We start from the raw sequence: 23,983 nt of genomic DNA on the forward strand, positions 1-23,983 counted from the left end.
ACCATTTTCCTTATTTTAGGGCATCGAATTTTTCAAGACTATTGGACCTCATATATTTATCTTGGGCTCCAGATAGACCTACTTATTATGAGAGCCACAAATGAATAGACTCCAGTGTTGATATATCCTTCTTCACTACTTGTATCATCTCAGTGCATTGGACCAATATCGTTAAGGACATTGTTCCTTTACATTTCACTTTTTCCTGGATTTCATTTAGATAGAAATCTCTTTTTTCGCGGAAGATCATCTTGCTTGTGTACACTTACCTTAGGGACGTCATCTGGTTATTACTTGAGCACAACTTTCAGATGTGAAACGCCTGATGAAGATAGTGTTTCTGTCGAACCGCGCTTTGAGTCAGCTGTGTACCCGTTTCAGCCAAAAGGCCTGACAATTTTATCCAAGCAAACCACCATTGTTTCGGTCATTATATACCGTGTATCATCCATTTCATATTATCTGTGAAAATTCACTTTAATACCTAAATCTGTGTGTGTTTGAGTATGTATGGTATTGAGTGAAAGTGGTAAGAATCTTGTGCGCCTGTGAGAGTCTCCGTAGTAAATGTTTGTCAATTTTGTTCTCCAATGTATTATATTTTGTATGATCAGACAATATTTTTGTATTAATAAATATTTTGTATTTTTCTAATATAATTTTGTTTTGAGTGTCACTATTGTGCTTCCCTCAATTATGTTATAGGGAATTGCTAAAGTCGGAAGTAGCCCTAAAATGTTTTACATATTTTTTCTTTCTGAAAATGTTCTTAGCACTGAAGGGGCGCAAGTGGGGAATTGGCCTTGATCCTGTTTTTTTGGGAAAAGGAATACTGCAAGCAGCAGCAACTATAGGTGGCTTGTCCATCCTTTCCCTTCTGAAAGAGGCCAGAAGGGAGAGAATGTGTCTTCATTGCACACATCACTCCTATAAGTCACAAGGGGAGGGAGGCCAGTTCTCTTCGTCCCAGGTCCCAATCATTTTTAGGCCCATTGTTCTTTTACAACATAAATTACATAGTCAAAAGTAGGTCTGCAGCTATAGTGCCAACCGCAGCAGGTGGCACCAAGCACTCATTTTCTTTTCCCCAGCATCCATGGTTTCATACTTACAAAGTGCTGCTTTGATTGGAAGTGGCCCAAAAGATTTTTCCCCTTGTCGTCAAAAAGCATCTAACATGCCTGATTACTCCATAACGAGTGTGGTTATGCTCACTTTGAAAACACATACAAAAGCTTGGAAGTTCACTCACCTAATACCATGAGCCATAGGCAGTGGTGTAACCTAAAATGATGGGACCCCTGCAGAATGTGAAGCAGGCCCTCTGAGTCTCCCATATTCCACAGATAGTAATTGGCCTTGGGACGAAATGGAGTCCTCTTGAAGAGTTAGCAGGTCCCTTAAGGGGTTGTGGTCCCCTGTGCCAAAGAGGCTTGCGTTATTCCACGGCCATTGGCTGGCAATCACACTGGGTGTGGCATTGGGAACCAAAAGCATCCTATCTTCTGCCTTTTTTCAAAAGTGTAGCAGGAGGATCTAAGCAGATCCTGGCAAGACCCTGCAGTAAAGAGGCCTAGTCGCTGTGGCGGCAAAAAGACAGACACACACACACACACACACACAGTATATGGTGTGGGTCGAAGACCACTTGCGGTCATCGCCCTTTTATTATATATCCTCTTTCACCCTTTCATCCATCCATTCATCCACCCAGCCTTCCATCCATCCATCCACTAATCCTTCACCCACCCACCCTTTCATTCATCCACCCTTTCATCCATCCATTCATCCACCCAGCCTTTCATCCATTCATTCATCCACCCAGCCTTTCATCCATCCACCCACCAATCCTTCACCCACCCACCCCTTTCACCCATCCATTCACCCACCCACCCACCCTTTCATCCATCCAGCAAGCCATCCTTCATCCATCCACCCTTTCATACATCATTCATCCATCCAACCATCATCCATCCACCCATTGATGATACAATAATAACATTGTGTGACTGTATTAATGACTGTATTTAATTACCTTTTAATGTACACGTGTGCCGGATAGCAAGCAATGATGACATCGCGACAATGACTGTACCAACTATTCTAGTGTGACCTGTGTCTCATCTGCATTTAACATATCTAAAAGGGGGAACACACAGGTATTCAAATGTAATGTGTGCATCAGCGTACTGCGATGCCACCATCTTAGCACGGGATCGCAACTTCGATATGCAATCAGCACAGCGCTCTTCTTCCCAAGTACTGGTAACTTCTCGCATTATCTAAATCATATTAGAGCCACTATATAAAAGTCACTGTAAGACCATTCATATTGTGATATCGAATTCATGCGCTTAATGTTCGCAGACTTCATAATTTGATGCATAACCCTAGCATATTATTATTAATGATGAATGCACATCCAATCCAGTCACTGAACTCCTAAAGAGGTCCACAATTATAATAACTTTATTGAGCAATCCAAGCAGGTCTTACTGTCAGAGTGATCCAATGACACAGCCAGTTGCTCGACAAGTACCATATCAGCGTTCCAAATACCCACCATCTTGGTGCCTTGTAAATAGAAAAGGGAGAGCCAGGACAGTGACAGTGTAATGTCTATGTGCCAACTTGGTATAGTGTGTATATACAATCAAAAATGGACTAATCTCCATGGGCTTTGGATTGGGTTGGCTGTAAAAGTATTGCCATGATTACATGGGTTAAACTAAACAAACCCCAAAGTGACATTTAAGTACGATCGAAATATTTGTGGGCTAACAGGCAAAATACTGAGTTCTCAGAGTTCTTATATAGTGATTTATACATTTATAGACCACTTTGTAGTGAGGTGCATGCATACTGCCCTATGTTCCCGCATGACCGCCTATCCACTCCTTCCCTCTCTTATCACTCATCAGTAATAACCCGGACAAGCGGACACTTTACGCCTGGAAGCGTGTCCATGGTCAACCTTTCCCCAACCAAATCTGGTAATATTGCTATTACAGACTAAAAGACTAAACCTATCTCCATCAACCACAAACTCAAGCATTTACATTATACATTTTTACACCTGGTGTATGTCACTCCACGAGACATGTCGCTCTTTGACCTTACTCGCACCTCTCAATTCCCCAAATGTAGGGTCCCTGATGCAGGCTTTGCCCATCTGACCTGGATGTGCACTGCGGTGGGTGGCTACTGGTCCGAACTTTTCACTCTATCTACGATGATTGCCACTTCACTCCCCCCCCCCCTCCACTCTTGGGGTATGTTGAGGATGTACCCAGGGAAGTGTTCCACGTTACTGCTATTGCTCTGTTGCTTTCTAAATGCGGGATTTCACTGCAAGAGGATAGCAAAACCTGTCCCTTTGACTCTGCCTTTTTTATACTGAACTACATCCCCGAGCGTTATTATTTCCGTCACAATTTTTATTTTTTTATTTAGTGATTTAAGACATTACATCTCGCTAAGTATAACACCCCGTATAATTATTGCATTAACGAAATCAATGAAAATATCTCTTATCCCAGAATATCACCAAAGTGATCAGTGGTTGAAAAAGTATGGGTAATAATGAGCAAATAGGTGGCCTACATTTTAAAAGACAAAAAAAAGCATATGGTGCCTATACCGCTGTCAGTGACACTCTTGTCAAAATTATTCTCTGTTTTCACAATTCAGTTATGGAACTAGAGTAGAGCACACACACTCCAACATAAAAAATTCCCATTGATGTGTGTCATTGAGGGGCACAGTCAGTTCCAAATTTGTATTCAGAACATTTTATACGTATACATACCAGGATTGTAAATCAAAATCTCATAATTCATTAGTGGCCGATACTTGTAAACAGAACATATTGTAGTTGACTAAACCTTTACAGAAATGCATCAATAGTCTAATTCAAATTATTTTTGTAAAACGAAAGGCACAGTTACATGAATTCAAATGCGGTCAAATTCGTTGTGGAAAACCGCGATGTGGAAAACCGCGAAGTAACAGCATGCGCGATGTAAAAGCATGCATTATAAAGGTTTCCACGATGTAAAATGTGCGTTGTAATGCGCCAACGATGTTCTCTTATCGGTGTATTGGGTGTTGAGCGTGTGCACTGCAGGTATGCTGCCACTAATATTACTGTTAGTCGACCCCCTTGGAGTGCTCTAAGACCTAGCTCTCTGAGGCTTAGCTCATGTGCCATCTTCCTTTCCTCATTGGCTAGCTTCTTCTCCTCAAGAGCTTGCTCATTCGCAACCTTAGCAAGGGCAAGGGTTTGCTCATTGTCCTTCTCCATCTTGACAAGCTCCAGTCTTAGTTTTCTCTACTCCCTCCTGTCCACCAGCTCCTCTGAGGACAGCCTCTTTGAAGACACACTGATGCCTGCTTACGAGTTGACTACTGGTCCTGGGAGGAAATTGCTCCCCCTCCTCCTGTCAGGTTCTGGTCTGATCCTTCCTCAGTCACAGATCCCTCCTCATCCACTTCTCCTTCTAGGTGGACCTCTGCCTATGCTCTTAAGGCTTTCTGAAGCTCTTCCTTCTTGACACTTCCCTTATGGAACGCCTCTTTCTCCTGGAAGAACCCCTTAGCTGAGCCACTGTGTATTCCTCTAGATTGGCCAGCTCAAGTTCCATCTTGCTAGCTAGGACTACATGCTTTGCAGAGAAAAATGGGACTTGGGCAAAAGAAGCTTGGAAAAATCAAAAGATGTTAGAACAAGGAGAATTGTAAAAGGCTCGAATTGTTTAGAGTTGTAGTGAACAATGAGTTACAATATGGTATTGCACAAACACAAGTGTTATCCTCACTGCTGATCACCAATGCTAGAAATGGGATTCCTGCGTGGCAGATATATGCACTCAGACCAGGCAAGAACTACCACTCTGGTCAGGGTAAGCTAGATACACACTAAACGATAACCTGTGCTCACCCTCTGGCAGCTTGGCACAGAGCAGTCAGGCTTATTTAAAGAGGCAATGTTAAAAGTATTTGTGCAACACACACACATACAATAACACAATGAATATACTACAAAAACGCTCCACACAGCTTTCGAAAAATAGAGAATATGTTTCTGGGCAAAATTAGATAAAAATGAAAAAATTCCAGTAAGTAGAAAGTCGAGACATGGATTTTTAAAGAATAAACCAAAAATGGTGCTTAGAAGTCACTAGCGGTCAAAAGGTTACTTGAGGTCGCGAGGAACCAGAGCAAATCCAACTGCGATGGAGGGCAGGCCAGCTAAAGGTCCCAAAAAGGGCCCTCTGAGAAAGTACCTTGGATGGAGCAAAGCATAGACTCTGAGGGCTCGATCTATTCCACGCAGACAGGTCACTGCATCCTGTCGGCAGAGTCAGGGACCTGCAGACAGCAGTGCAACAAGCAGAAAAACAGTCCAGTTGAGTCCTTTAATCAGCACAGCAGTCCTTCTGACAGAGTTTCAGTTCAAGATCCAGAAGTGTCTGATTTTAGGGCTTCAGAGACCCAATACTTATACCCAAAAGTGCCTTTGATGTAGGGGATGACTTCAAAGGAACAGTCTGAAATGCACACGGATCCCTTTCAACCCAGTCCTGTCTGCCAGGCTAACTTTTCTGTCTTTAGTAAAACACTAAAAACACACTTGTTTCTGACGACATAAACCCTTCTGCCTCCCTAAAGCCCTTTTTATGTACTTACGGAGAACCAAGCGCGGAGATTCCCCTCCGGGGGTCAAATCCTGTGCTATATAAGCATATAAATAAATAAACCCTGGGGGGTAAATCAGTGATTTGTGTGCAGACAGGACACTACCTATTGACGTGTAAGTGTCAGTCCCTCCCATTGCAACCTGCCTAGGAAGAACCATCAGAAAGCAGATGACTGGATATTAGTGCTCAGAATGTAGATGAGCCTCACCTTCCTCTGTTTGTGTCTGTCTATTGGGAATGCACAATGTGTTGCTGTCACCCAACCCAGACGTGCATTGGAAACAGGCTGTCGGGCACAAAGAGCAGTAAGTACAGAGGAAAGTCCAATTTCTAAAAGTGGCATTTCTAAAACTATAAGGTTAAATACAACTTCACTAGTAAGGAGGATTTATCATTACCATGTTATACATATCAAACATGAAAAAGCTATTCTTCTCTGGTCATGAATTACAGCTTAAAAGTAAGGAATTTCCTATGCTGGCCTATGAGAGGGGTAGGTCTCGCAGTGGTGAAAAACAAAATAGGCTGGTTGTCGCTACCAGGACATGCAGGACATAAAGGTACATGTCCTAACATTTACTTACATTGCACTCTGCCCTTAGGGTTACTTAGGGCCTACCTTAAGGGTGACTTATGTGTAATAAAAGGGGAATTTAAGGCTTGCCAAGTAGTTTTAAATGCCAAGTCAAATGGCAGTACACTGCACACACAGGCACACACAGGCACTGCAGTGGCTGGACTGAGGCAGGTTTGAAAGGCTATTTCTGTGGGAGAGACAAAAGGAAAAAAGGAGAGGCAAAAAGGAAAAAAGTCTGGGGAAAGACCACCCTAAGGATGACAGGACTAACAGGGAGTCTGAACAACCAACTAGTCCCTGTGCCAACAGTAGTTGGGGCATGGAGTGGAGAGGAGGCTACAAACTGATCGAATGGCAGAGCATCTTGACATCTTGAAATGGAGGCTCCACTATGGGATTCAGTTGCTTGGCCCCTCTGAAGGGCATAGAAAATGTGGTGTACTTGGCATTTCGAAATTGGGAGAAATCAGGACGAGCCAAGGAATGGTAACCTTTTCCGGCATTCAGGCACAGTATGAACTCATTGGAAGCCAGTACCTGTGGAAATCCAGATTAGGCACTTACTACAGAGATGTACAGACCCAGTGACGAAGATATTGGATTCGAGTCCGATGTAATATAGAGAACTGGGGGCCCCACTTCACTGCCAAACCATCTTGCTGATCTATAGTACGCTGCTGGCCAATAGTACTCCCCCACTGATGGCGCAACAACAGAAATAGAAGGGAGACCTCGCCAAACTAGAGGATGATGACTGGAGGGGCGGCATGAAGTTCCCTAGAGAAATGGTGATCAGAGCAGAATTTAGGCTTATCCAGCTCAAATCCTGTACTGATCATACTATACCAGTTCATGACAAATGGCTGTTTGTCATGGATAGAATCAAAACGGACTGCTGTGCCCAGGGATGCATAAATTGTGGGATTGTCCACAGATGTGTCCATTTTGGAGGGAGGCCCAATATAGGATATACCAAGTCTAAGCGGAGATACTAGAGTTCCACCTCTGAGTGGTGATACTTGGCATATGGGGGGACCAAACGTATGGCAAGTGTGTGCTCCATTTCTGCTATGTGGCCCTAATGATAGCCAAGTGGGATATTATGCAGTAGTGGGGGTACGCTGCCATCTCGACGGTGGGCCAATGGGAGGCCAACATGGACTGATGCATAAGAGCGGAGGAACAGATATACACAGTGCGAGGATGCCCCAGTAAATTTGCCATGGTATGTGAACTGTGGAGGGGCCAGGAAGATGAACCGCCATAGGAGAGGATGAATGGAAGTGATGAACTTAGAGACTGTGGTATTAAATATAGTCACAAGGGCTTGCTTGGCCAGATGCCTGGGAGCCATACCATACCTTGAAACTAAACTATGAGACTAAATCTGATTCTGGAATATTTGAGCCACCAGTTGGGGGATGTTTGTGCAAGGATGTTTACATCCCTGACCCAGTCCTGAGGCGGAAGCCGGGAGCTGGAGGTACGCTTCAATCCTGTTATTATCTTGTTTTTAAAACTTTGTGTGGTGTCACTCATTATCTAAATTGCCAGTGTCACTGTAACCTCCACAACAGCAAAAGCCTCATAAAGCACACAGCGGTGCAGACGCTGTAGCGCTTGTTACTTAGCTAAAAGCGGCCGCCATTAGACCAGGCGCGCTCGCCGACCACGCCCCCTTGAGGCCACGCCCACATTTCCAGCCTACTTAAACGCTGATCGTCAGCGCAACGTTTACATCCCTGACCCAGTCCTGAGGCGGAAGCCGGGAGCTGGAGGTACGCTTCAATCCTGTTATTATCTTGTTTTTAAAACTTTGTGTGGTGTCACTCATTATCTAAATTGCCAGTGTCACTGTAACCTCCACAACAGCAAAAGCCTCATAAAGCACACAGCGGTGCAGACGCTGTAGCGCTTGTTACTTAGCTAAAAGCGGCCGCCATTAGACCAGGCGCGCTCGCCGACCACGCCCCCTTGAGGCCACGCCCACATTTCCAGCCTACTTAAACGCTGATCGTCAGCGCAACGTTTACATCCCTGACCCAGTCCTAAGGCGGAAGCCGGGAGCTGGAGGTACGCTTCAATCCTGTTATTATCTTGTTTTTAAAACTTTGTGTGGTGTCACTCATTATCTAAATTGCCAGTGTCACTGTAACCTCCACAACAGCAAAAACCTCATAAAGCACACAGCGGTGCAGACGCTGTAGCGCTTGTTACTTAGCTAAAAGCGGCCGCCATTAGACCAGGCGCGCTCGCCGACCACGCCCCCTTGAGGCCACGCCCACATTTCCAGCCTACTTAAACGCTGATCGTCAGCGCAACGTTTACATCCCTGACCCAGTCCTGAGGCGGAAGCCGGGAGCTGGAGGTACGCTTCAATCCTGTTATTATCTTGTTTTTAAAACTTTGTGTGGTGTCACTCATTATCTAAATTGCCAGTGTCACTGTAACCTCCACAACAGCAAAAACCTCATAAAGCACACAGCGGTGCAGACGCTGTAGCGCTTGTTACTTAGCTAAAAGCGGCCGCCATTAGACCAGGCGTGCTCGCCGACCACGCCCCCTTGAGGCCACGCCCCTCCACCTAGAAATGTGCATGCACAGGAAGCGCAGCGGACGAGCGCAGCGGGAGCGCCGTTTGCGCGCCGAAGGCGCGCCTAAGGCAAGCCCGTCTGTGCCCGTCCGGGCCCGGACGGACCCAGGCCCAGAGACTCTGCCAAATTTACCCCTCAGCCGCCTGACGTATACAGCAGATACGCTTCTGAATCTCCGACCCGAAAAAAACCCGGGCTGCCGTTATACTCACAACACAGATAATTCCTTCACAAGCTGTACGCGCTGTTATCCAACCACCCAGTCCATAGCCAATCCTGGACTACAGCTAGGTCTTCTCAACTGTCGTTCCCTCCCCAAGCACGCACTAGAAATTAACGAGATGATCCAAGACCAAGGCTTGGATGCACTATTTCTCACAGAAACTTGGCTTTCTGACAGCTCCGATGCGGATGCTGTATCCGCCCTTCCCCCAGGCTACCTCATCCAAACCCTCCATAGACCAAGAAGTAGAGGAGGTGGGCTGGCCATAATCTATCGGGAACTTCTCACCTGCAGAACAAGCGATGCCCAAATTGATAATTCCGAAAGCTGCCACTTTTCCCTTCAGTTTTCCCCGACCCACTCCCTCTCGGGACTCCTGATCTATCGGCCTCCGGGTACTCTTGGGAAATTTCTCAATGCAGTCACCGAAACGGCTTCTCAACTAGCCGCTTCCGTGTCCAACTTCCTCATCGTAGGCGACCTGAACCTTCACTTTACAGATCCCACTGACCGGGCTGCCTCGGACCTACTAGCGGACCTTCTGTCATTTAATATCAGGTTAGTCAACAAGGAGCCCACCCACGACAAAGGACACTTGTTAGACCCCGTCCTCACCAATGCTAATATCACCACCAGTCCACCTCTGCCACTCCCATGGACTGATCATCTCTTAGTCCCCATCTCTTGGGAGGCCCCTATCGTGACCACCCAGCCCGGGAAAATCAAAGTCAGGGACAGACGATGGCACAAACTCGTCACATCGGAATGGTCGGACATCCTCTCTAATACCACCCCAGTGCTCTCCTCCGACGCCATAACGGCCGATGAACAGTTTTGCTCCTGGATCACCTCCTCCCTCGATACCCTAATCCCCAAAACTTCCATTCTCAGACACAATAAACGTCTACCGTCAGCCCCATGGTATACCCCAGAGCTCAAGCTGCTGCGACAGAACTGCAAGAGAGCTGAACGGTCATGGAGGAAAGAGAAATCCAACGCTAATAAGGACGCCTATGACACCTCCTTATTAGCTTATAAATCTATGATCGACAAAACGAAGAGTCGATTCTTTCAGGAACGAATCGAAAAAGCGGCCTGCTCAAGTAAAGAAACATATACCATCCTCAAAGAGCTCCTTAAGGTTCCCGACACAGCCCCTAGAAACCCCCCAGACCCAAAGGCAGATCAGGAAAAATGTAATCAGTTAGCCAGCTTCTTCCAAGGAAAAATCCGAAAAATCCTGGACTCCATCCCTCCGACTAATTCGAGTGAAACGGACGACCCCCCCGATACTTTGATCACACCTCGTCTAACTTCTTGGGGACAAATAACCAACGAAGAGGTAGAGTCTACGCTCACATCCATCAAAAGCGGATCTCCTAGGGACCCCGCCCCGCTACGAACCCTTAAAGAAGTCGCTCCCATTATCATTCCCCCCCTCACCCAGTTGATTAACGCCTCTTTTCAACAGGGAGTCGTCCCCCCTAGTTGGAAAGCGGCAGTCGTTAAGGCGCTGCTAAAAAAACCTTCCTTAGACCCAGCTGAACTGGCCAACTACCGTCCTATTTCCCTCCTCCCCGGGACCAGCAAGGTTGCGGAGAAACTGGTGAATAAGAAACTTTCCCAGTTTCTTGAATCTAATAATCTGCTAAAAAACTCGCAGACAGGCTTTCGCCCAGGACAAGGCACTGACATCGCCCTCCTGGCTGCAGTGGAGGAGGCCAGAGCGCTCTTAGACGAGGGAGGATCAGTGGCAGTGATCCTTCTCGACCTGAGCGCGGCCTTCGACACCGTCAACCACCAACTTCTGGTTAAACGGCTTAAGAAGGTAGGAGTTGAAGGCACTGCTCTATCCTGGCTTTCCTCCTTTCTGGCCCAACGATCCTTCCAGATCTGGGAAAATAACACCCGCTCCTCCGATACTCCCCTCCAATGTGGGGTGCCTCAGGGCTCCTCCCTGAGCCCCACATTGTTTAACATCTACATGTCCACATTGGAGGAGGTCGTCATCCCGTTCGGAGTGAGCATTGTCAGTTATGCGGATGACACACAGCTTGTTGTCTCCCTCTCCCACCCTAGTCAACAGCCAGCGGATCTATTCAACTGCTTAACACAGATCCAAGGGTGGATGAATAACTCAGCCTTAAAGCTGAATGGTTCGAAAACTGACATTCTCCATCTGGGTCAGAAAGGATGCACCTTCCCTCTGAACACCTGGCCACCCTGTCTGGGCCCCCCCCCTGCTCCCAAACAGGAAGTAAAAAGCCTGGGAGTATGGATTGAAACAGATCTCTCTTTTACTACGCAGGCCAAGAGAGTAGCAGGCACCTGCTTCGGCCTACTTAAAGCGATGAGAAAGATTCTGCCCCTCCTTCCACCCACATCGCAAAGACTTCTCATTCAAGGCCTCATTCTGTCCAGGCTTGACTATAGCAATGCTATATACCTGGGCGCACCCGAAGCAACCTTAAATAAACTGCAGAAAATTCAAAATGCTGCCGCCCGGATCCTCACACATACTCCTGCCAGAGCTTCGGCCAAACCTGCCCTGAAGCTCCTCCACTGGCTTCCTGTGAGAGAACGAATAACATTCAAAGCCTTAAGCTTGGCTCATAGGCTAGTGCAGAATCAGGGCCCCCCCATTCTGAGGAAATTCATACAACCCTATAAAGCCCCCAGATCTCTCCGATCAGACAGGGAGTCCCTCATCATCGTGCCCAGGTTCAAAAAAGCCCGAACAGGTGGAAGACGTTTCTCGATCCACACAGCACGCCTATGGAACGCTCTCCCTCGAGACCTGAGGAAAGAATCAAACTATTTACGATTCAGGAAACGACTCAAAGCCCACTTGTTCCCTTAAAACTGCTTTTAACCACTTCTTTTTTGCTCTGTTTAAAATTGCTTCTGTCTAAAATTGCTGTACCCCCTTCCCCCCCCCGCCCCCCCCTCTCACTGGTTAGGGTTTTGTTTCAGCGCTGGGATACCCACGGGTGACTACGCGCTTTATAAAAAATTTTAATAATAATAATAATAATAATAATAACTTGTGTTGTGCTAAAACCTGAATAAAACAGATTTAAAAAAAAAAGGCTTGTCGGGTTTGATTGGGGGTCAAAGTTCTTATATATGCTAATTATCTTGATGCAAAAGAGAACTTGGTGCACTGGTCCTGGGAGGGGGTGATGCTGTTGGTGGCGGCCACTGGGGAGGTGAAACCTTTCACGATCACAAAGATCTATTTACTGCTGTTGGTGCTGGGGTTCATGCAGTCTCTGAGTGTGGCATGTTTGGTGGCACAGAGCTGCCCGTGGTAGTGTCTGAGAGCATATTTGAAGGTGTTTCTGTCTGCATTGTCATGTCTCGTTCTACATTTGCACTCCAGTTGTTTGCAGTGGAGCTTTGTCTTTCTCTGTGTACCAGCTGGCTTGTTGTCTGGATCTTGAGGGGGTCCAGAAAATCAGCACAGGCAGTGATTTAGGTGTTAAAGTTCGTGATGGAGTTGGGCAGGCTACTGCTTTGTTGGCCAGTGCTCCATGCATTTGGTCATCCAATCTTCCTGTGGAATTTTATTCAAGTCTTGGCAGGATAGTTTGACAGTGGACGTTCTGTGTTCAGGGGGAATGGGAATGGGAAACTTAATGAGAGCAGGGTCGGTCCAGGTGATTGGCATGGGCTTGTGGACTGAGATGTTGTTGAAGGTGGGGAAAATCAGGTCCAGAAGGTATCTTATGGAGTGTGTGGGCCCTTTCACACGTTTGGTGGGGCCAATGGTTTCTAGGTGTTTGAGTAGTGCAGTTGTTTTTGGGTTAGTGCAGTCTTCCAGGTGGAAATTCAGGTCTCCAAGGAGGATGAAGGCACTAGAGTCGAGGATGAGTGGTACGTCGAAGTCTGAAATGGTGTTGGTGAAGTTGGTACTTGATCTCAATGGTCTATGTCTGAGGGTGAAGTTGGCTTAGATGTGGAGCTTGAACCACAGATGCTTCAATGTTGCTGGAAGTTGTATCTAACTAGGTGGTGCAGCTGATGGAGTCTTTGAAGAGGATGGTGATTCCAACACTAGGCTTGTATGGTCTGTCCTGCCTGGCAATCTTGGAACTGGAAGGGTTGGCTTAGGAGTGCAGGTTAAGCCAGGTCTCTGTGTGCAATGGAAGGTCCAGTGGGCGGTCGTGCATTAGGTCCCTGACCTCTGTGCCATGTGCGATGAGAGAGCATGTGTTGAGGAGTAGGAAGGAGAGTGTGCTGTATGGTGTCGTCAGTGGTTGATTAGTGTGGAGGTGAGTTGGCTTTTAAGCGCTGTTGATGTGGGAGTAGTGAGTGGTGAGTGTGGGTGAGTGCAGAAAAACGTGCAGGTGGCACTGGAGAACAGCCCTTCAGTGGTGTGTGATACAGCACAGCAGTATCACGATGAGTAGCGTCCAGGGTTGAGAATGGGAGGATCGGAATAAGGTAGTCATTCAATAGGTCTTAGAAGGAGGGAGAAGAGTAGAGGGTGGAGGGCAGCATGGATTAGGTAAGGGAGGCAGATAGTATGAGAGCATTCAAGGCTGTAAGGAGCTGATAGGGAAGCAGAGTGGGAAAAAGCAGGAAAAGAGTGGAGAGCTCGAGCAGGAGAAGAAAAGGCACAGATGTCATAAGAAATGAGTGGAAGAAATGAGTGGCATGGGAAAGGAAGGACAATGGAAAAGAGGAGAAGAAAGGGAGAACGAACAAGGAGGAGCTAATGAGAGCTAAGAGTTAATAAAGAGCTGTGAGATATGGTGAGAAACAAGAATTACAGAGCAGCAAGTGAGCAAACAGCTAGAGAAGCAGTAAGATGAGAGCAGGAACAGCACATAATAGACTGCAGGCAGAGCAAAAATAAGCCAAAACAAGGCAAACAGAGCACCAATGCTGAGAAAGACAGAGAGAGGCAATAATAACAAGGCAATTGAGGCAAACGGAGAGGCAAAGCAGAGAAAGAGAAACAGAGGCAATATGGAGCAAACAAGACAGGGAGGCAAGGCAGAGAAAGAGGCAACTAAACAGGAAAACAAGGCAAATAGGGAGGCAGGGCAGAAAAGAAAACAGTGGCTAAACACATAAGCTGAAGAGTGGAGCAAGAGTGAGCAAAGAGACAGGGAGGAGGAGGATGGATATTTATATAAAGAGTTAACTGGGGCAGGCCAGTGATATTCGGCGCCGCCCCTTTGTAGTCCATGAGCTCCATAAGTACCCTCATCTATTTTCAGCAACGTATCATGTGATCAAGCCTCTGGCTAGAGGCGAAACGCGTCATGCGGATTTGCTTGGGTGTTATTCTGTTACATTGATGGAATAAAACGGATGTATGACGTTACAATGCATGCTTTTACCACGCATGCCTTTACAACGCGGTTTTTACAACGCATGCCTTAACAACGCATAGTGCTTTGGGGCGCTGGATAATGAATAGTTTAATTTACTATTCCAACTCCAGTCTCCGTGGATAGTAGGGAAGGTGTTGGATAGTACATTAAACCTATTCCCTATCCTAGAGCGCCCCCCAGCGCAATGCGTTGTAGTGGTTTGCGTTGTAAAAGTTGCGTCGTAAAGGCACTGCGTGGTAAAAGTTACGTTGTAAAGGATGTTCCCCGAATAAAACACTGTTTGGCACAAGAATTTGGGTCTGACTTGTTCTTTCTGAAAGCCAGTCTAAGCAGTATGACTGGGATGCGGCAGCGTCGAGCGAAGTGAATGGAATTCTAAAACACCGTCATCGGCTTCTACGGTGTAAGTCAGACCCCTCCCCTTCGGATCGGTTTCGCGGCAGGAAGCAACTGGTTCCCTAACCCGGAACTGAAACTTTACACTGTGTCGGCGAGGTGCATACCGCGAAAAGCCCCTGGACACCAAGAAGATTGCCTACCTTGTAACAGGAGTCGAGGTTCGTCAGGAACGGTGAAAATCCGACGACGTTTAAAGATAGCCTGATCAAAGGTAGGACGAATTTGGAGTAACTAGTGGGGAGTAGTGCAGACCTCGTATGTGCGCTAATTAACTTGGGGATCCAAGGAGAAGACGCCGTATTGGTCTCAGTGTTACAATCCTAACTCAATCACCCTAAAATCAACAACTACAACAGTTGTAAGCAAAATGTCCGCAGATACGTTGCGAAGTAGGGAGGAGGCAGCGGAAAGAATGTTCGACAAATCCCCGGCTGGGGTTCAAGCATACAAGGACCGTCATCGTCCAATAACACCACAAATGCTAATCCCACATTGGAAGACATATTTAGGAAATTGGAAAAACGAATGAAGAAAGAACAATCCAGTGGTGGGAGAATAAGTCCTTATCCCGATATTTGGAAGTCGGCAGAGTGCCCAGAGGGCTAAGAATAACACTTGCTCCCAGCTACGAGACACCAGATCCCGCAATGCTCACCAAACGGGCAGAAACCAATTTAGAATGCTCTGGCAAACTCATGACACTTTTAGTTGAATATGCAGAAAGTGATCGTTTGAAAATCCAGGCAGAAATAGAACAATGTGAAACTGAAATAACAGGGTTGGGACCCAGTGAGCAAGCGGATAAGTTAAGAACAGAAATGTTGCAAAGAGTGAAAAAGGACGAGGAGATAATAAAAAAGAGAAAAACATATAAATTCGAACGGGACCGCCTAGACTACCAAAATGGCCATTTACATATGCTAAGAAATACGAGAATGTAAAGGCTTGTGCGAGAAAAATGCGACAGGGGAATGCGGGAAACAAAACCGTTTCAATTTCCTCCACGGATGCCAGCGCAACATCAGGTAGCGAGGCGGAAAACGAGGCTGCAGGATCCTCCACGGTGGGATCGGTAAAGCTTTCATTAGCACAGGAAGTAAGCTGCCTATGCCAAGATCGCCACGATACCTTGAGACCAAGAATACAAGGGAGAGCACAGGCAAGCAGCTCCGGAACAACCAAAAACGACGTGCAAGGAGAAAGTGCCTTCGTTACAAAACAAACCAGCAAAAACCAAGCAGCCAGAGGTCGGTGGAACAAATCGAAGAAAAAAACGGCCATGAATTAAAAAAAGAAAAGTCAATTATCAACCTCACTCAGATTACTTTATCACCCGAAGATGAATTGATCCTAGGATTAGGATTATCCTATTGTCCGCGTTCGAACTTAAACTATGCGGATACGAGAATGGGTTCCTATCGTTTCGTACGTAAGCTGAAATTGAGCACATTTTTCCTTCTCCAACCTAAAAGAAAAAAACAAATAGGTGCGCAGACTAGCCCTTCTTTGTTGGAGTCGGGAGACTGCCCAGTGTTTGATGAAAATTTAGGATTTACAACAGGAAGGAGTGATATCCAGAGACTTACCTTTAGTTACATCAAGGGAAGATTCTGCTGTCAGCTATACCCATTTTAAACCAAAGTCCACTTGTCAGCCGATTTTAACAAATGATAATATCGATGTGTACCATGATTTAGTTATTAAAGAGCTTAAACAATTGTACATAAACACCAATAAGAAACGTGAGGTTGCCAATAAAAAGAATCAATACTACCACAATCTGATCAAAAAACTAGAATCAGATAAGAATGTGATCGTCCGCCAGGCGGATAAAGGCGGAAATATAGTCCTTTGGCCACGGGATATGTACGTAGCAGAAGCAGAAAGACAACTTCATGACACTTCTTGTTATAAAAAAAGCAACATGTTAGCTCTAAGAACTTCTTGGCAAGAACAAAGCTCAAAGCTAATGGCATGGAGGAGTGCCAAGTTGTTATCGGATGACGAGTACAAGTTTAGAAAAAAGACCATCCGGTAATTCCAACTTTCTATTAGATACCAAAGGTACACAAGGACATAACAACACCACCTGGACGCCCGATCATATCGGCTATAAACAGTTCAACGGAGAATATATCCCGTTATATAGACTTTTATCTTCAGGAATGGGCGAAATGTCTAAAATCCAATGTGCAAGACACTTCTGATTTTATCAGAAAATTGAATAATGTGGTCTGGGGTTCAAATTGTTTACTGATAACACTCGCTGTAACATCTCTGTATACCTCGATCAAACATTCTGACGGGATGCGAGCTGTAGAATTTTACTTAAATAAGCGACCCATGAATTTTTCAGCACACAATAGAGTGCTCATATCTATGATCCAAATTTGCCTTGAACAGAACTTTTTCTTATTTAATAACCAAATGTACTAGCAGGTTAGAGGGGTCGCGATGGGGTCATGCTTCTCCCTGAGTCTAGCATGTCTCCACATGGGACTCTGGGAGGAGCGGGTCCTGGATGGCACATTATTGGAAAAGATGCAGCAACATGTACTATTATATTTAAGATACATAGACGATCTGTTCATGATATGGCAAGGATCTATGATGGAAGCTCAAGCTTTTGTTGGGGAACTGAACAAAAACAATTTAAATTTGCAGTTCACCTCTCATATAGATAACAAGTCAGTGGGGTTTCTTGATACTGAGGTTTACATTACAGATACTGGATTAGCCACTAAAATGCATAGAAAACCCACGGCTGGTAACACGGTACTACATGCCTCTAGTCAGCATCTCCACCACCTAATTAGGAGTATTCCCTTCGGGGAAATGCTGCGAATTAGGCGGATATGTAGCTCTGATATTGAGTGTTATAAAATACAGGAGGATAGCAAGGCTTGTTTTTTGTCCTGAGGCTATTCTGTTAAAACGATACAGCGGGCAATCAACAGATCATTAGCTATTCCAAGGGAAGAAGCATTAGCAGTAAAGGATAAACCCAGTGTTTCGCTAATTAAAGAAACAACCATCAAACCTAGAGTTACTTTCAGTAAACAACACAAGGAGATTCGGCGAATCTTCAACAGAAATTGGAACCTAATAACAGGGGATCCTGTTATTGGTGAATTTGTGGTGAACAAACCGGATATCACATTCAGAAAGTCTATATCCATGTCAGATAGACTAGTCAATAATTTCCTTGAGAAACCTATTTCTGACACTTGGGGCGCCCCCGGAGGTGGGTTTAAAAAGTGCGCTGTATGTAAAGCCTTTAAAAATGGGTGTAATAAAACTCAATATACAGTGCCTTTCAACAGCAAACCCACACTGATTAAGAAACGCATGTCATGTAGGACTGAGTTTGCAGTCTATGTGCTGCAGTGCCCGTGCGAGCGACGATATGTGGGCAGCACTCGCTTGCCGGTACATAAGCGGGTACTGCAACACATTAGGGCAATTGTGGGCAAAGACCAGTCTTATCCTGTGGCCTGTCATTTCGAGAGTCTGCACAAAAGTGATCCATCAGGCCTACAGTATTTTGCTATTGACTGTGTAATGCCACTGAAGAGAGGGGGCGATAGAGATGCAAAGCTCTGACTTTTGGAAACTAGGTACATAATCGAACTAGACAGTAAGGCCCCACGAGGCCTTAATGCAAGTGAAGATTTATATACATGTTTATAGTTCTTGAGGTGATGGATATACCTGATGCGACACATAACTAGTGATTTTAGACAATACTCTGTTGACGAATCTCATTCCCGTTCTGACACCCATTATAATGTCTAACAATGTGTGATCAGCAACTTTAACATCTAGGATGGTGTGTTAATCTGCAAAATCAAATATGATCAAAAATGATCAATAATTCTCTTCCACTCCTTTGAGAGATAAAAAATGTATCTTTTTAAAAAAACATATGAATATTAGAATGATTAAGTTAAAAATTGCACTTTTATACACTTATGTTCGGGGTTCATGATGAGTTTTGGTATTTGGAGCTTGGATGAATTAAGGTGGTTAAGATTGTTATATACAATCTTTTTGTTTTCTTTTAGTAAGGAATGGTGTCTATTGTATATATATCAGCATGTCTTCAGGGTGGCTGTTTTTATATGATTGGAGTACAATTTATATCAAGGTTTGTTCTTGATGGAAATTATATTTTAACTGCTGGAGTTTGCACATTATATTTGCTGCTAGATTAACATCTGAAATAGAGGGTTATTTATTCTTAAATCAGACACTTTGTCTTTAATTGTAAATAATGTATATTTTATGAAATTTATAACAAAATGAGTATATATTTTTCTATATGCATTTCTCCTCTAATTTTGAGTTTTTTTCTTATATGCTGTAATTTTTATTGTATATAGGAAGTTAACTTATTATTGCATTTATTTGCACAGCACTTTCATTGTACAGTCATAAGCTGATCATGTTATGAAGTTAATTGGGCACTGCGCTATTTATTTAACAAAAAATAGACACCATCTCACTAATATGAACATTGTTTGAACACTAAAGAGTTAATTGGGGCAGGCCAGTGATATTCGGCGCCGCCCCTTTGTAGTCCTTGAGCTCCATAAGAACCCTCATCTATTTTCAGCAACGTATCATGTGATCAAGCCTCTGGCTAGAGGCGAAACGCGTCATCCATATTTGCTTGGGTGTTATTCTGTTACATTGATGGAATAAAACACTGTTTGGCACAAGAATTTGGGTCTGACTTGTTCGTTCTGAAAGCCAGTCTAAGCAGTATGACTGGGATGCAGCAGCGTTGAGCGAAGCGAATGGAAATATATAGAGAGAGAGAGACTTACCGAAACATAGCTAACAGCTGAATCCACCCCTGATATCTTATTTGCCATCCCTGCAGATTATTATATTCTACAAGTTAATAGAGCAGCAGGGAAAATAGGCAGTGGAGTAGTCACAGTCATTAGGAAACACTAGAATTTTACCAAATTGAGTCCTATTAACATTCCCACTGTTGATTGTATTTTGATTAAGCTACATTCTCCCACATCCCCTTTGATGTGTATTCTTATGTACAGATTACATACAAAACTTCCCTCAACTGCTAGCTGAGATCATCTCTCCTATGGTCATCGATCAAGCGCACATATTGCTATTAGGTGATCTCAATATTTGGGCCAATGAGGAAAAGGTTGGGCAACAAGCAACTAATCTCACTAACCTTATAGCCTAAAAGAATAGCACGTGCACGTGCCCACACATGTCAAACGCCTCACCCTCAATGAAGTATGGACGTCCAGTCTTTCACTGAGGAACCTAACAATTTCCCCCAGTGTATGATCCGACCATTACCTGGTAAAATTTCTATTATTGAATTCTACCCTCTATAAACCTCCTTCAATTCCTGGAACTCTTTCAAGGAACTGGTCCTGAGCTGACCTTAACTCCTTCTGCAACTCCCAGTAAAGTTTCCTATAGCACCAAAGGATGGCATGGACCTCTACGAGGAAGCTATTATGGAGTGGCTAGTCAAAGTTACCAACACACATGCCCCCTCCGCAAGACTCAAAGAAATGAGGCCTCAAATTGGTTCTCAGAGGATCTTAAACTCGCCAAACTGGAATTGCCTCACTGTGAACACATATGGCAAAACAACTATCTACCCAACACCAAAGAAACCTTTATAAAAAACTCAAAGAATATACAACACACATTAAGCAAGTTAAAGCCACTTTTTTCACCAACAAAATCCAGTATTATTCCAACAAGTCAAAAGAGATTTTTAAAATAGGGTTGTGTGATGGAACAACGCATGCTTCAACAACCTATGCCTGAACCATGCGGTCTTAACCAAGACCACGTCTTTACACACATGCCCTTCCCATGCATGCCTTTATCTCACAATTTTGTGGTAAAGACATGATTGGTAAAGGGACATGTGTGATAAAGATCACACTCGCGCCCCTCTGCCTGAGCCCTTAAATTCAGCCCTCCTGCGGTCTACTCTACCTGTCCCAGCCCTATAAACCTTCAGACCCACTCTCCTGACTCTTAATACTAGATCCCCAAACCCCTTAAAACCTACTCCCACTTCCCCTCTGCTCCAGCCCAACTGCCCCCTCGACCTGAAAATTGCCCCTTTTCTGTCCCTTGCCCTGAGCCCTATAACTCAGCCTCCTAAAAAAGTACTCTGACCCAGCCTCCGTCCCTGAGCCCTAAAACCAGCAGCACTCCCTAAAATCTACCCCCACCTATCCCCTGCCCCAGCCCAAGTGCCCCTTTCCTGTCTTCTTCCCTAATCCCTAAAACTCCTGATCCCCCCTGCCCTGAAAACTACCCTGACCCCCCAGGTCCCAAAACTACCCCAACCCAAACATACTACCCCCACTTCCTGTCCCCTGCCCTGAGCCCTAAAACTACAGACCCCTGAGCCCTGAAAATGACCCGATGCCCCCGGCCCCCAAAACTACCCCCAACCCAAACAAACTACTCCCCAACCCGTCCCCTGAGCCCTAAAAACTCCCTAACCCCCAACCCTGGAAACTACCCGACCCCCCAAACCCTCAAAACTACCCCCAACCCAAACAAACTACCACCACCTCATCCCGAGCCTGAGCCTTAAAACTCCCGACCCCCTCCAAGCCTTGAAAACAACCCCCAACCCCTACAAATTTCCCCCAAAACCCAATTTACCTCACCTCCTCGTCCCGATCTTTCGTCTTCCTGCTCTTCTAACGAGCTGCAGCCAGCAACTAGACTGCACATATGCCTTGACCACGCATATACGTGGTTAAGGCATGTGCTTGGTTAAGGCAAGAGTGGTTGCGCTTGCGATGTCGGAACGCATGTGACTGAGGCCACGGTGTTCCGGCTGTTTCACTCAAAATAGTCACCGAACTCTCTAATACTGATGGGATTACCGTACATATTTTACCTACCCAAAATCTCTACGACTAGCTCATTTAATTTTTTATTAATAAAATCAAGACTAATAAAAAAAGCATTATCTCCAGCTCACTTGTAATGTAATGTAAGGTACACTTATATAGCTTGACTGTCACCCAAAGGGTATCCTGGCGCTTAGATTACAGAATAGCGGGAGCAACAGAGAAAGCAAGGTCTACTCTCCAGGGAACAGACTGGTTTTCAATTCCTTCCTGAAACCGGACAAAGTGTTCAACTGTCTAAGCCTCAGGAAGAGCGTTCTGGAGTCTGGAGGCAGTAAAGCTAAAAGATCTACCTCCTGTTCGCACTTTCTTAACATGGGAGACGCAGATAAGGTGTGCAGAGGAAGAACGTAAAGATCTAGCCGGCACATACCAAGCAAATTTCTGCTGGAGTACCCAAGGCCCAATTTTAGGTACTGCCCTGTAGACAATGCATAATGCCTTAAATTGTATCATTTGTACAACTGGCAACCAGTGAAGGTCCCTAGGGACTCGAGAAGATGAAGCATTCCATGGCCGGTTTAATGCGAGTTTTGCTGCCATTGTCTGCACTCTCTGCAACTTCTTGAGCAGAGAGGCTGGGGCACCCAAAAGCAACGCATTGGAGTAATCAATTCTGCTTAACACAATGCTCCGAACCACTTGGGGCCTAGTGGCAACCGGCAAAATTGGGAGGATCTTGCGCAATGCTCGAAGTGTAGCCATACAGGTGCACACCGTTTTATTCACCTGGGAGTCTAGCTGGAGATTACTGTCCATTAGGACCCCTAAATTGCGCACAGTTTTAGTAGACAATAAGGAGTTATTAGTTGAGCCAGGCCAAAAGTCTGTAGGAAGGGGACGCTGAATGTGGCCGGTCGTGCAACACAGAACTTCTGTTTTATCCTCATTAAATTGTAGGGAATTCAGTTTCAACCAGGCTGCCGTTTGGTATAGACAGTCATGAAACTTTTCTATGGACACTGCATTATCAAAAGAGAAGACAAGCTGAGTGTCATCCGCGTAATTGATGACATTAATTCCAAACGATTTTATCAGAACAATGAGAGGGCGAAGGTATAGATTAAAAAAGATCGGGCCGATGGCCAAGCCCTGAGGAACCCCTTGTTTAACCTTGCTGTATTCCGAGAAAAAGGGTGGCAGAAACACTGGCTGCTGCCTATCCAAGAGGTAAGAATGGATCCAATCTCGGGCCTTGCCCACAATACCCAATTCCTCCAGCCTCCTGAATCTGGTGATTGACTGTGTCGAACGCGGCCGACATTTCAAGCAGCACTAGAAAGGCTGCCTGACCACTGTCGGCATGCATTCTCAAAATATTCCAGGACCGCCACCAAGGCAGTCTCGGTCCCATGTGCGGGACGAAACCCAAATTGGACCTCTTCCAGCAGCTGGTTATCCTAAACATACTTAGAGAGGGATTTAGTTACTACCCTTTCTAGAATCTTAATTGGGTAGGGTAGCAGGGAAATAGGTCTATAGTTGGCTGGGTTGTGCGGATCCAGTGATTACTTTTTTAATAGAGGAGAGACCATGGCCATTTTCCATCAGTCTGGTACTACAGCTGTGATTAAAGATTGGCAACAGATCTGGTATTGAAGCGGGAAAAGTTTGCCTCCAAACAGCTTCCAGAACTTATGAGGAAGCGGGTCCCTGGGGGAACCAGAGGAAACCCCAGCAGCAATTACAAGAAAATCCTCGTATAAGGGCATCGGGAAGTGATCCAAAGGTGACATGTGCTCTGTGTTAATTATATTGTTGCTTGATGCAGTCACGTTATCAGTCTGTATGTACCCACCCTCTTCACATGAGGGTTTCAGTCCCATTAAAATGTTACAGATTTTTTCCTTGAAAAATCTTGCCAGGTTATCACACAGTTCTTGTGAAGCCGGGATAATGGATTTAGCACAATCTGGGTTGGATAAGCCTCTAACCAGATTGAAAAGGGTTTGTGATTTATTCGGGGCAAGAAAAATAATCTTCTCAAGGTATTTAGCCTTGGTTTTACCTATTAGTACTTTATAGGAGTGGAGCATATTTTGAAAGGTTCCCTTGTCTGCCTCAAAATAGTTCTTCCTCCACTTCCTTTCAGCCTGTTTACAGCTAGTCTTCAACAGTCTCAGCTCCTAATTATACCATGGAGCGGATGGCGTTTACCGTTTTTAACTTTCCTCAATGGTGCAAGTTGGTCAATTGAATTGCAAATCTGATCAC

At 45.2% G+C, this 23,983-nt stretch overlaps 1 protein-coding gene across 2 annotated transcripts in view; it reads left to right on the forward strand.

Annotated features, from left to right (window-relative positions):
• Window positions 1-23,983, forward strand: part of CFTR (CF transmembrane conductance regulator) — a 1,194,762-nt gene that overhangs the window by 524,775 nt on the left and 646,004 nt on the right. The gene's annotated exons all lie outside the window — the stretch shown is intronic.

This window comes from Lissotriton vulgaris, chromosome 1_1 (assembly GCF_964263255.1).
Source record: "Lissotriton vulgaris chromosome 1_1, aLisVul1.2, whole genome shotgun sequence".
Lineage (NCBI taxonomy): Eukaryota > Metazoa > Chordata > Amphibia > Caudata > Salamandridae > Lissotriton > Lissotriton vulgaris.